The sequence below is a fragment of the Ceratotherium simum genome, chromosome 23 (assembly GCF_057802395.1).
Source record: "Ceratotherium simum simum isolate JZ-2026a chromosome 23, ASM5780239v1, whole genome shotgun sequence".
Classification (NCBI taxonomy): domain Eukaryota; kingdom Metazoa; phylum Chordata; class Mammalia; order Perissodactyla; family Rhinocerotidae; genus Ceratotherium; species Ceratotherium simum.
The window spans coordinates 23549056-23564204 of NC_141922.1; positions in this window are offsets into that span (position 1 = coordinate 23549056).

Here is a 15149-nt window from a genome sequence, read left to right on the forward strand (position 1 = left end):
CTCTCTCCATGAAGCAATGGAATGTGATAGAAAGAATGAGGTCTCTAGGGTTCAGTACTCCAACTTGGCGCCCTAGCTCTTATTCTTTCCATTGCATATGACTATGGATTGCTTATTTCACATTTCTCTGATTCGACTTCCCCATTTGTAAAATAAGTAAAATATTACATGCTTCATAGGACTGCTTATGAGGATTTGATGTGATGGCGATGACTTAATGCCAATAAGAACTTAATACCAGTGAGAAGTTCACTCTCTACATCCTGTTGCCTCTCCTCTCTCGTGTTTTGACTCATCCATTTCCCTCAGCCCAATAGAATTTATTTCTTCATTTAATAAAATCCCATTGCATCTTCTTAATAGCATTTTTTAGGGCACTTATCCCATTTAATCTGAGCTATAAGCCTGGGTAGGAACTTAAATTCTATTTACCTCAGAAGTTGTTTTCTTGCCCAGAAAGTTGTTTCAGAAGAGATGACAATACTAATACTTAAACAAGGACTTTGGAATCAAAATCTCAGGGTTTGAGTCCCCGATTTACCACTCGTTAACTCTGATTGTGAGAAAATTTCATAACCTCTCTGAGCCTCAGATTGCTCATGTCTAAAATGGGAATAATTTTAGTCTCTAACTTATAGAGCTGTTGCAACAATTAAACATGATAATATGTCTGAGCCATTTAGCAGTGTCTGCTGTGTTATAAGAGCTCAACAATGACGACGATTATAAAGGCAGAAGGAATTAATGGTATTCAAACACTGGTGAGAATTACCACCTCCCACACCCTGTATCCCTAGCCTCCCGTGCCCAAAAGGTTTCTCAGTCTCCAATCATCTCCAACATTTTTTTTAGCACTCCGAGTTATTCCAGGTTTTTGGATGTTCTCCTAAATCCCGAAATCTCCTTGGTTGAGTGACAGAATCAGATTTCTGCTGAGCAGATGTTTTTTGTCCCAGTAGTCTAGGTTCTTTCAGCGACTAAAGACTTCTCTTTATTTTGTTATGCAAGTTGATTTTTTTTTTCTCTTTTGCTCACCACAAGGAGCTAGTAATAAACACATCAGGACTGACATTGGGCCAAAGTTCCCAGGTGGGGCTTAGCATATTGGCTTGGATTTGAAGATAGTCTTTAATTTTTCCAGGCCCTCTCTCAAAACTACTGACCCTGCAGCTCCATAATTGCTGATGTATTTTTATTTCAGTTCTTAAAGCAACCTTTTGGTATGGCCCAAATGGGCTTCGTACATTATTAAAATGCTCATACAGAGCCATCAGCCTACCTTGTCTGGTCTTGCAGCTCAATTTTGTGTCCTATTTCTCACTAGGGGATCTGAAGTCAAGTTGATGAACACCAGTTTAAATCCTGAAGGTCACTGCCTAGTGATTCTAGGTGAAATGCCTCTTCAAAACCTATCCCTTCCTCTCCAACTTCACGTCAAACTCCTCCCATCCCATGGCCCTTCCTCAATCCACATCATAGGTACAATGTAAAAGGAAGATTAAAATTCAGCTTCAGAAGAAACCTCTTCTGCTGCGTCTGATTTCATGTTGTCAATGTTTTGTACCTGACTTGGCTTCCTCATTCTTCCTCTCTGTCATCTGCAGAGACTGTTAGGTACAAGTCACCACGCAGGCAGAATGAGATAAATTAGGAAGGCTTTATTGGCAATTTATCAGGAAGCTGCTGCAAGGCAGACCCATGAATTTCCTTGCTAAGCTTCTACTCTCCATTTGCCACTGACACTACAGTAATAATGCTTTGTAACTACATAATGGTGTTCATCCTTCAATCTCCAGTGACATTGCCCACGGTTAATTGGCTCTTACAGCATCCCTGTAGGGTAAGCAAGTGTTGCTACCGCTGTCCTCAATTTGCCAATAATTGAGATATAGAGTGGTCAAGTGTCTCTTGGAAGGCCATAAAGAGTGTCACTCAGAGAATTTCTTGACTGTTATCTGTTTGCCCCAATCACTGGATTTCCCTGTAGCTCATAACTTCTGGGTGAAAGCCTGCTAATCAGAAAGTCGCTGGGCAAACCCAGTGGAAGAGAATTTGCAGAATGGATGTTCCTAGAAGTCCCTTATCCACTTTTTGTTTACAGGAAAACACATGAAGCATTAGTTTTTGTTGTTGTTTTGATTTTTTAAATTTATGGTTTCCTATAGTTGGCAGCTTCAAAAAAGGCATAATCTCTCATTCTCAACTGTTGTTTTATTCTAAAAGAAGCTGCTAAACAATCATGGGAAGCAGAGATATTTATGATATTGGGAAGAGAGAGACTCATTCCCCCAGAAGCCAGAACAAAGGCTATCCTATCTCCTGGCCTCTGCAGCTGTACCCCCACGACAGGATTCACTCTCCCACAGAACCAGCCCGACTCGAGCATTTCTGCCAGCCCAACCCTTGAGGACTCAGCTTCAGGCTTTTGTGGTTACAGCGTCTTTGCTTGAGGACCTTACCAAAATTTCAATGATTAAGTGAGGCCAAATTTGATTCTTTCAGGACACTAAGATACAAAGACCGGTTCATGAGTTATCCATTGGTTCCCGGAATTAATAAACATCTATCAAAAATCTCCAATATGCCAGCCACTGTTACAAGTGCTGTGAAATAAGAGTGAATAACGCACACTCTCTATCATGAATCTTTTTTTTTTTTTAATTTTTTGTTTATTGCAGTAACATTGGTTTATAACATTGCAAAAATTTCAGGTGTACATCATTGTACTTCTATTTCTGCATGGACTACATCATGTTCACCACCAAAATACTAATTACAACCCATCACCACACACGTGTACCGAATCATCCCCTTCACCCTCCTCCCTCCCCCCTTCCCCTCTGGTAACCACCAATCCAATCTCTGTCCCTATGTGTTTGTTTATTGTTGTTATTATCTACTACTTAATGAAGGAAATCATACGGTATTTGGCCTTCTCCCTCTGACTTATTTCACTTTGCATTATACCCTCAATGTCCATCCATGTTGTCACAAATGGCTGGATTTCGTCGTTTCTTATGGCTGAGTAGTATTCCATTGTGTATATACCACAGCTTCTTTATCCATTCGTCCCTTGATGGGCACTTAGGTTGCTTCCAAGTCTTGGCTATTGTGAATAAGGCTGCAATGAACACAGGGGTGCATGTACCTTTGCATATTGGTGTTTTCAAGTTCTTTGGATAAATACCCAACAGTGGAATAGCTGGATCATATGGTAGTTCTATCCTTGATTTTTTGAGGAATCTCCATACTGTTTTCCATAGTGGCTGCACCAGTTTGCACTCCCACCAGCAGTGTATGAGAGTTCCCTTCTCTCCACATCCTCTCCAACACATGTTGTTTCCTGTCTTGTTAATTATAGCCACTCTGACGGGCGTGAGGTGATATCTCATTGTAGTTTTGATTTGCATTTCCCTGATAGTTAGTGATTTTGAACATCTTTCCATGTGTCTGTTGGCCATCTGTATATCTTCTTTGGAGAAATGTCTGTTCAGGTCTTTTGCCCATTTTTTAATTGGTGTGGTAGTTTTTGTTGTTGAGATGCATGAGTTCATTATATATTTTGGAGATTAAGCCCTTATCAGATGTATGGTTTGCAAATATCTTCTCCCAATTGTTAGGTTGTCTTTTCGTTTTGTTGATGGTTTCCTTTGCTGTGCAGAAGCTTTTTAGTTTGATGTAGTCCCATTTGTTTATTTTTTCTATTGTTTCTCTTGCCCGGTCAGATGTGGTGTTTGAAAAGATGCTGCTAAGACGGATGTCGAAGAGTGTACTGCCTATGTTTTCTTCTAGAACTTTCACAGTTTCAGGTCTTACATTCAAGTCTTTAATCCATTTGGAGTTAATTTTTGTGTATGGTGTAAGGTAAGGATCTACTTTCATTTTTTTGCATATGGCTATCCAGTTTTCCCAACACCATTTGTTGAAGAGACTTTCTTTTCCCCATTGTATGTTCTTGGCTCCTTTGTCAAAGATTAGCTGTCCATAGATGTGTGGGTTTATTTCTGGGCTTTCGATTCTATTCCATTGATCTGTGTGTCTGTTTTTGTGCCAGTACCATGCTGCTTTGGTTACTATAGCTTTGTAGTATATTTTGAAATCAGGGAGTGTGATACCTCCAGCTTTGTTCTTTTTTCTCAGGATTCCTTTAGCTATTCGGGGTCTTTTGTTGTTCCATATGAATTTTAGGATTCTTTGTTCTATTTCTGTGAAAAATGTTGTTGGAACTTTGATAGGGATTGCATTGAATCTATAGATGGCTTTAGGAAGTATGGACATCTTAACTATGTTAATTCTTCCAATCCAAGAGCACGGAATATCTTTCCATTTTTTTGTGTCTTCTTCAATTTCTTTCAGAAATGTTTTATAGTTTTCGGTGTACAGATCTTTCACCTCTTTGGTTAAGTTTATTCCTAGGTATTTTATTCTTTTTTTGCAATTTTAAATGGGATGCTATTCTTAATTTCTCTTTCTGCTACTTCGTTGTTAGTATACAGAAATGCAACTGATTTTTGTATGTTGATTTTGTATCCTGCAACTTTACCATATTCGTTTATTACTTCTAAAAGTTTTCTGGTGGATTCTTTAGGGTTTTCTATATATAAAATCATGTCATCTGCAAATAGTGACAGTTTCACTTCTTCCTTTCCAATTTGGATCCCTTTTATTTCTTTCTCTTGCCTGATTGCTCTGGCTAGGACTTCCAATACTATGTTAAATAGGAGTGGTGACAGTGGGCATCCTTGTCTGGTTCCTGTTCTTAGAGGGATAGCTTTCAGTTTTTCACCATTGAGGATGATATTAGCTGTGGGTTTCTCATATATGGTCTTTATTATGTTGAGGTACTTTCCTTCTATACCCATTTTATTCAGAGTTTTTATCATAAATGGATGCTGGATCTTGTCAAATGCTTTCTCTGCATCTATTGAGATGATCATGTGATTTTTGTTCTTCATTTTATTAATGTGGTGTATTACGTTGATTGATTTGCGAATGTTAAACCATCCCTGCATACCTGGAATAAATCCCACTTGATCATGGTGTATAATCTTTTAACGTATTGTTGTATGCGATTTGCTAGTATTTTGTTGAGGATTTTTGCATCGATGTTCATCAGTGATATTGGCCTGTAATTTTCTTTTTTTCTGTTGTCCTTGTCTGGTTTTGGTATCAGGGTAATGTCAGCTTCATAGAATGAGTTAGGGAGCTTCCCCCCCTCCTCAATTTTTTGGAAGAGTTTGAGAAGGATAGGTATTAAGTCTTCTTTGAATGTTTGGTAGAATTCACCAGGGAAGCCGTCTGGTCCTGGACTTTTATTTTTGGGGAGGTTTTTGATTACTGTTTCGATCTCCTTACTGGTGATTGGTCTACTCAAATTCTCTACTTCTTCTTGATCCAGTTTTGGAAGGTTGTATGATTCTAAGAATTTATCCATTTCTTCCAGATTGTCGAATTTGTTGGCATAAAGCTTTTCATAGTATTCTCTTATAATCTTTTGTATTTCTGAGGTGTCTGTTGTAACCTCTCCTCTTTCATTTCTGATTTTACTTATTTGTGCCTTCTCTCTTTTTTTCTTGGTGAGTCTAGCTAAAGGTTTGTCTATTTGGTTGATCTTTTCAAAGAACCAGCTCTTGGTTTTATTAATTTTTTCTATTGTTTTTTTGGTCTCCATTTCATTTATTTCTGCTCTGATTTTTATTATTTCCCTTCTTCTACTGATTTTGGGCTTTGTTTGTTCTTCTTTTTCCAGTTCCTTTAGGTGCATTTTTAGATTGTTTATTTGAGATTTTTCTTGTTTGTTGAGATAGGCCTGTATCGCTATAAACTTCCCTCTTAGAACCACTTTTGCTGTATCCCATAAATTCTGGCATGTCGTTTTTTCATTTTCAATTGTCTCCAGGTATTTTTTGATTTCTTCTTTGATTTCTTCGTTAACCCAGTCATTGTTCAGTAGCATTTTGTTTAATCTACATGTATTTGTGGCTTTTCTGATTTTCTTCCTATAGTTGATTTCTAGTTTCATACCGTTGTGGTCAGAAAAGATGTTTGGTATTATTTCAATCTTCTTAAATTTATGGAGACTTGTTTTGTGGCCTAATATGTGATCAATCCTGGAGAATGTTCCATGTGCATTTGAAAAGAACGTGTATTCTTCGGTTTTTGGATGGAATGCTCTGTATATATCTACTAGGTCCATCTGTTCTAAGGTGTCGTTTAAGGCCAATGTTTCCTTATTGATCTTCTGTTTGGATGATCTATCCGTTGGTGTAAGTGGAGTGTTAAAGTCCCCTACTATTATTGTGTTACTGTCTATTTCTGTTTTTATGTCTGTTAATAATTGCTTTATATATTTAGGTGCACCTACATTGGGTGCGTAGACATTTACAAGTGTTTTATCCTCTTGTTGGATTGTTCCCTTGATCATTATGTAATGCCCTTCTTTGTCTCTTTTTACAGTTTTTGTTTTAAAGTCTATTTTGTCTGATATGAGTACTGCTACCCCAGCTTTCTTTTCATTGCCATTTGCGTGGAGTATCTTTTTCCATCCCTTCACTTTCAGTTTGTGAGTGTCTTTAGGTCTGAAGTGTGTCTCTTGTATGCAGCATATATATGGGTCTTGTTTTTTTATCCAGTCAGCCACCCTATGCCTTTTAATTGGGGCATTTAGTCCATTGACGTTTAAAGTAGCTATTGATAAGTATGTACTTACTGCCATTTTTTAACTTTTTTTTTTTTCTCAGTGTTTTAGTAGTCCTTCTCTGTGCCTTACTTCTTCTATACAGAATTGATGGTCACTTTAGTTTGACCTTTGTCTGAAAGCTGTACTCTTTAACTACCCTCCTCCCTCCTTTTATGTTTTTGATATCATATCTAACCTCTTTTTTGTGCATTTGTATCCATTACGTTCTAATCGTGGAAATAGATAATTTTTCCTATTTGTGGTCTTCTCTTTTCCCCTTAAATCAGTCCCTTTAACATTTCTTGTAACACTGGTTTCTTGGTGACAAACTCCTTTAATTTTTGCTTATCTGGGAAAATTTTGATCTCTCCTTCCATTTTGAACGATAACCTTGCTGGGTAGAGTATTCTTGGCTGTAAGTTTTTTCCTTTTAGCACTTTAAATATATCGTGCCATTCTCTTCTAGCCTGTAAGGTTTCTGCTGAGAAGTCAGCTGATAGCCTTATGGGGTTTCCTTTGTATGTAACTTGACATTCTCTTGCGGCTTTTAGGATTCTCTCTTTATCTTTAATTCTGGACATTTTGATTATGATGTGTCTTGGTGTGGGCCTCTTTGGGTTTATCTTGTTTGGGGCTCTCTGTGCCTCCTGTACCTGGATGTCTGTTTCCTTCCTTAGGTTAGGGAAGTTTTCATCTATTATTTCTTGAAATAGATTCTCTGCCCCCTTGTCTCGCTCTTCTCCTTCCGGGACACCTATAACACGGATGTTAGTGCGCTTGATGTTGTCCCAGAGGTCCCTTAGACTGTCCTCACTCTTTTTAATTCTTTTCTCTTTTACCTGTTCACCTTGGGTAATTTCTTCTAGTCTTTCTTCCAGCTCACTGATCCGTTCTTCTGTATCCTCTACTCTGCTTTTGAGTCCCTCTAATGAGTTTTTCATTTCCAGTATTGTATTCTTCATTTCTGATTGGTTCTTTTTTATATCTTCCATTTCTTTGTTGACATTCTCACTGAGTTCATCTATTCTTCTCCCCAGATCAGTGAGCATCCTTAACACTCTTAGTTTGAACTCTCTGTCAGGTAGGTTGGTCATTTCTGTTTCACTTAGTTCCTTTTCTGGGGTTTTGTCCTGTTCCCTTACTTGGAATGTATTCTTTTGCCTCTTCATTTTGCCTCTTTCCCTGTGCTTGTGTCTATGTATTAGGTAGGTCAGCTACGTCTCCTGCTCTTGGATAGATGACCTTATGTAAGTGATGCCTTAGGAGGCTTCCAGTGTGCTTCCCTCAGTTCTCAATGTTCCAGGGGTGGCCCCTATGTGGGCTACGTGTGTCCTTCTATTGTGGCCTGTTAGCTCTCCCTATAGGCGCCCAGGGAGGCTGAGTTATGCTCCTGGCCAGCTGTTGTAATGCTCAGCTGCTTGTAGTTGTTGTGGGCCCTTCAGTCTCTTTATCAGGTGTGGGGAGCCCCAGCACAGTTGGCTGTAAGTTCTAATACCACATTTGTGTTGCAGTATTTCTTTTAAGTGAGTAGGCCCCCAGTGTGGCAGGTTGTTAGGCTCAGGGCCTTAGAATTGCTGTAAACCTCTAGCCTATTAGGTCTCTTGTCAGCTCTCTGAGGATTGCAGCTGGGTGGGGCTGGCCTCAGGCACAGGAGCACCCAATTGTTTCAGGCTTTGGAAGGAGGGGCAAACCTCCTATGTGGGTCTTTGAGAAGCACAAGTCTTCTGCAGCTGACAAGCCCTGCCGCCCAGAGGTCCACACACACAGTCAACACAGTCCTGCCCTGTGTGAGCGCCCCAACCTCCCCAAGCGGACCCAGTCTCTCCACGGCGGGAGCCCCACACACTCCGCCACCACCCCACACTCTCCACCCGCTCCTTGTGCACACCCTGCCCCGCTCAAGTCAGCTCAGTTGCCAGGCTGCAGAGAATCCAGTCACCAATCTATGCAGGCCCACAAGTTGCCTGAGGGCTTGTTGTTGGGTGGGGCCAGTCTCTAGGGTGGGCTGCCTGCCCTGGCTGAGCTGGATTAAATCGGTGCTCTAGCGGGTGGAGCAGACCCTGGGCTAGCAGGTCTCAGGGAAAACTCCAATGGCGTCTGTGTCAGCACACTCACACCAGGCCACAACAATGGCCGCCGCCAATGTCCCAGTCCCTGGAGAGGTCTCACGCCTCACCGAGATGCACTCAGGGCCTATTAGGTGAGTCTCTTGTCACCGAAGCACTGTGCACCTTTCTTTCTGGTGATTTTAGGATGCTTTCTGGAAGGGGTGAGTTTGTGCGTGGGCCCTTTAAGAGCCAGTTTTAGTTTCTTTGTGAACCGGGTTTTCTGGGGGTACTCCCCAATGCTTTAGTAGCAGGCAAAGTCAGATATTATGCCGCTGGTCTCGATTGTGCTGGGTCCACAAAATGCCCACAGCGGGGGCGCTCCCCGGCTCAGGGCCCCGCGCCTCCAGGGAGGCTGTGGACCTGTGAGCTGCTCCCGGCGACCGTGAAGCTGGCGGCTTGTGAAGGCGGCGTTTTTCCTCTCCGGAAGGGGGTCTCTGCCTCTTCTACCCCAGTTAGGATTGTCCGTTGTTGCAGGAGTTCCTCTTATCCAGTTTTCAGTTCTGTCTCAGGGGTAATTTTTCCACGAGTAGTTGTAAATTGGCTGTGTCCACGGGAGGAGGTGAGTTCAGAGTCTGCCTACGCCGCCATCTTGACTCCGCCTCCTATCATGAATCTTAAATTCAATTATTCCCATTTCTTTTATTCCCTCATTCTAGCAATGCTACGTAATATTCTATAATCTCAGAATTACATTTCTGTCCTCTGTTGAATGTGGGAATTATCTCAAAAGTCCAAGCACTGTAGGAAGATGGCATGTGTAGTGGGTTGAATGGATGACCAAAGGGATATGTTCATGTCCAAACTCCTGGAACCTGTGAATGTAACCTTATTTGGAAAAAGCGTCTTTTGCAGATATAATCACGTTAAGGATATTGAGATGAGATCATCCTGGATTACGCAGGGCTTAACTCCAATGACAAATGTCCATATAAGAGACAAAAGAGAACATGACGCAGACAGAGAAAGAGGCAATGTGAAGATGGATGAAGAGATTGCAGTGAAGCAGCAGCTATAAACCAAAGATTTCAAGAATTACCAAAAGCCACCAGAAACCAGGAGAGAAACATGAAATGGATTCTCTCCCCAGAGCCTCCCAAGAAAGTGTAGTCTTGCTGATACCTTTGTGTAGGATTTCTGGCCTCCAGAACTGTGAGAGAATAAATTTGTAGTGTTTTATGCCACCCAGTTGGTGGCAAATTTTTACAGTAGCCACAGGAAACTAATCCACCATGGCACTTTGGTCCTAGAAAATGGACACAGAAACATTTACCTTCAACCCATGTCTAATGGGCAAGTCCAAGTGACTTCTTCAAAGTCAGAGTCATGACCCTTTTAACATATCTCCTAAGGCTGACATGGTGAGTCATGGTAACATTCTATCCTAATTTTGTTACCTCCTTTGAAGGAAGTTCCCTCACTTTTCTCTAAGAGCAACATACAAATAGCAAGCAAGTCAAACTTCAAAGTGATCAAGAAATACATTCTTTTTGTTTGAATGTGTATAAATTTTTCTTTGGGAAATGTGCATACAGATTATAGTATAAATTATGTAACAATAATAGGCAACAGTCACAATTTGCCAATCCCACTCATTTATTTTCCAAGACAAAGGCAGAAAATATTCATGTGACAAATGTTGTGGAGCTTCCATATCTGTAAAGAGGAATTTGTCCACCGGTCTCCTATAACACCCACTTGTGGACTGAGAATTGTCTAGTCTTGTTTCTCACTAAAACAAAAGTTCCCCAAGGGTGGGACATCTACATTGTTTACCGTTGTACCCCTCCCCATGCCTGGTATAGTTTCCAACTCTTGGTAGTTGATAACTACAGCTAACCCTTATTGAATTCTTAATACATTCTAGCATTTATTCTAAGTGCTTTACTTATATTGACTAATGTGATCCTCAGAGCAATCCTATATAAGAGGTACTTATAAAATTCCTATTTTACAATGAGAAAACAAAGACAGGTTAATAAATATTGTTTCATACCTGATCCAAATTATCTCACTGATTGAATTTCTAAGAATCTCTAGCTACTAGGTTGTCTATTGCTTTTTACTCTCTGAGTTTATGGACAAAATCTCTCCACATAATTGTTTGTTTTTATCAGTTTTATTGAGGTAAAATTTATACATAATAAAATGATCCAAATTTACTTGTACAGTTTAATGAGGTTTGAGAAATGTGTGTGGTTATTCGAGCACAATAAAAATAAAAAATATTTTCATTACCCTTATTTTTTTTCCTCATGCCTTTTTGCAGTCAACTCTGTTCTCAAAATCCACTCCAGACAACCACTGAATTGTTTTTCTGTACCTAAAAATTAGTTTCATGTAAATAGAATCACACATGTTGTTGTATCGGCCCAGTATGGTATTTTTGAGATTCATCTATGTTGTATACATTACCAGTCTGTTTATTTTGATTGAACAACAGTACATTTACTTGCTGTATATGTGTATTGTTTCAGTTTGTGGATATTATGATAAAGCTACTATGAACATCTGTGTATAAACCTTTGTGTGGACAAATGTTTGCATTTCTCTTGGAGTGGAATTTCTGGGTCATATAGTGAGCGTATGTTTAACTTACTATAGAAGAAACTGCCAAGTTGTTTCCTGAAAGAGTTGTACCATTTAACACTTCCATTGTCAATGTCTGAGAGTTCAAGTTGCTCCACATCCTTGCCTACATATCGTATTGTCAGTCTTTTTAAATTTTAGTCATGCTAGCAAGTGTGTAGTGGTATGTCGTGATTTTATTCACATTCTTTGATGACTAATGGTGTTGAACATTTTTTCCTGTGCTTGTTGGCCATTTGAGCATCTTATTTTGTGACGTATCTATTTAATTTTTTTACCAACTTTTTATTGGCTTGTTCATCTTATTGCTGAGAGGTAAACTTTCTTCACATATTTTGAAAATGCTTTTTATTAGATATTGCAATATATGTTGCAAATATATTTTCTCAGTCTTCAGCTTGCCTTTTCATTTTCTAAACAGTGTCTTTTAAAGAGAAGGTTTTAATTTTGATGAAGTTCCAATTTATCAATATTTTTCTTTTGTGGAGAGTAATTTTTGTAATCAAAAAAATCTTGTCTACCTGAAGGTCACAAAAATTTTCTCCCTCAAATTGTATAGTTTTAGTTTTTTTATTTAAATTTAATCAATTTCAAGGGTTTTTTTGTTTATTGTTTGAGGTAAGGATTGTGGTTCATTTTCTTTCTATGTTGTTATTCAATTGTTCCAGCACAACTTGAAAAGTATTTTTTTCCATTGAATTACATTATAGACTTTCTTCAAACAATATTCTTTCCCATAAATCTATATCACTATGCTTATGTCCGTACTACAGTCTTTTAACTATTATAGCTTTATAATGATACTTGAAATTAGGAAGTGTGTGTCTCACTTTTTCAAAATTGTTTTGGCTTTTCTATGGTCTTTTGCATATCTAATCAAATTTTATAATTAGCTTATCAATTGCTTTTAAAAAAAGACTTGCTGGAATTTTAATTGAAATTATATTGAATCTAGAGATCAATTTGGGTAGAATTGATATTTTAACATATTTATTGCCTGATCCATGAACATAGTATATTTCTTCATATCTAAGTCTTCTTTAATTTCTCTTAACAATGTTCTATTGTATTCAGTTTATAGGTCTTGCATAGCTTTTGTTAAATTTATCTCTGTTTCATCATGTTCCAAGTATCCACTGCAGTATATGGAAATACAATTGATTTTTGTACATATAGTCACTTTTTATTCAATTGCTAAACTCACCAAGTAGTTCTAGTAGCTTTTTTAAAGATTACTCGGGATTATGTTGTCCATGAATAAGGATAGTTTTACTTCTTTCGTTCCAATCTGTATGTCTTTTGTTTCTTTTTCTTGCCTTATTGGACTGACTAGGACCACCAGTATAAAGTTAAAGAGTGGATTGCAATTATACTCGTGTTAGATTACTTGATATTGTCCCATGGTCAGTGAGGCTATATTTATTTTGTTCTGCTTTTTGTACCTCTGTGCTTCAGTTTAGATAATTTCTGTTACTCCGACTTCAAGTTCGTTGATCATTTCGTCTGCAACGGTTAATCTCTTGTTAAGTACATCCAGTGAATTTTCCAATTCAGTGTTGTATTTTTCAACTCTATAAGTTTCACTTCATTATTTTTTATAGTTTTCATTTTTCTCTTCATTATAGTCATGTTTCCTTTTACGTCATTGAACGTATTTAAAATAGCAGTTTTAAATCCTTGTCTGATAATTCCATAATCTCTGTCATTTCTTAAGCTCTTTTTTATTGACTTTTCTCCTGTTTATGGATCCTGGTTTCCTGCTTCTTTTTATGCCTAGTGATTTTTTATTGGATGCTTGGTATTGTGATTTTTACCTGCTGGATTTTGCTTTCTTTCTAAAAGAAGTGTCATATTTTGTTCTGGGAGCCAGTTACTTTGTTTCTAGGTGAATTTAATCCTCTCAAGGATTGTTTTCCAGCTTTGTTAGGGCTTGTCTGGAGAAGTGTTAACTCTTTGCCTAGTGTAACATTGTTCTTAATGTGTGGCCATTATGATATCTCTACTAAATGCCCTGAATGTTCAGTGAAGTCTCCCTACTCTTGTTGGTCAAAACTCAAAATTTTCTCAGCCTGTTCAAACCAGGTTAGTTGTTTGGTTTACAAGTAGGGTTCACTTCATTTTTTTCCTTTCTTTGGGAATTACAGTGCTGTGTTTTCTGTTCTTTGCCTAGTGTCTGAATATTGTTTTTAATAAATTTTCTGCATTTTTCTAGTTATAATGATGGAATGTGTAGTCCAATACCAGGTTTTTCATCATGGTCAAAGCTAACGTACTCAGCATAATTGTTGAAGAAAGAACTTCAAGTCTCCATTCCATGATCTAGAGTAAGCTTAATACTTTCCCCAAATTCCCAAAGTTTACTGGCGAAATCTAGTTATTTTCTTGGTTTCTTCTCCACTTACCTTCACACGAGATGAATGTCTTGATCCCTCTTAAGGCCATTTTTTTTTCCTTTCCCCAAAAGATCACCAACACAATATATTACTGTATATTGGTAAACAGAGCAACATTATACTACACCAGAGGGCAAGTAGATACTTAAAATAGAATATTTGACGTTAACAGCCATGAAGATACTTGGCCAACCACGGCAGGGAATTTCTTATTGTACATCTATCCCACAGAAGCCCTGGTCTGAGCCATTCTTTGAGATCCATTCATTCTCCTTTTCTAATCCCTTTGCCCACATTCTTTATCCAGTTCCATAATTCCTAACTACTCCCTCTCAAGCTATAAACCCCAAAATAATAATTCTTATAACTTGATTAAGCAGAGCAATTTATATTTTTCTCTTTAACCTTCTACTTCTAGAACAGCGGTTTTCAATTCTGGCTGATCATTAGAATCACCAAAAAGAACTTTTATAAATTCTGCTTCCTAGGCCTTATCCAAACCCAACAAGATCAGAATTTCCTGGTGAATACTGAGCATCTCTATTTCAATATTTAAAGATTCCTTGGTGATTCTGAAGTGGAGTCAGTAGAGAACCACTGCTGGAGGTTCTGCAAATGGGGCCCATCTTTCTCAACCGGAAAAACACTTTCAGGTGTTTTCATCAACAAAATCACCATGTACCTCATCTCTCCCTCCTGAAGACCACAAAGAATCAGCAGAAGTTTTGAAATCTTGGTTTCGTTTCTTTTAATCTTACCTTGTCCCAGATCAAATAGTTAAGCTGGGTGTCTTCTTCTAATGTTCTCAAAGTGAGAGAAGGGGAGTAAAAAATTTATTTGTCGTATACAGAGCAAAACCCATGTCATGTTTTTTTCTTATTCTTATATTCCTCATGTCTTTCAATGTTTGATGCATTTTAGAATTTAATCAGATTAGGTTTTAGCACTTCAAATTCTGCCAGTCTTTAGTCACTCCTAGTCTATAAAAGAAGTTGATGTAATTATCCCATGGTGAAATTTTCTAGAGTTGACTAATCCTTAGTTTTATCCAAAGTCAGAGAGGGAGTATCTATGTCTCTGTTTTAATCACCTAGGTTTTGGCCACATTCTTGGTCTGAGTATATTTTAGAAGGTGGGCTATGAAATTCTTGGGCTGCAGATTCTAAACCTTTCCCTTAACTTTCTTTATCTAGACTTTTTATATTATTTCTAAGAGAAGAAAGTGTGAGTCTTCAGATATCTGTCTTGTCAAATTTTACACTATTTCAAAGGCTCCTTGGAGAAGTGTCAGTGTTGGCAACAGTAGATAGAACATTCCTAAAGATTTATACCAAAGAATGCACATTTACTTCACTGTATTTCATCTATGAAGAGAGCCCATTT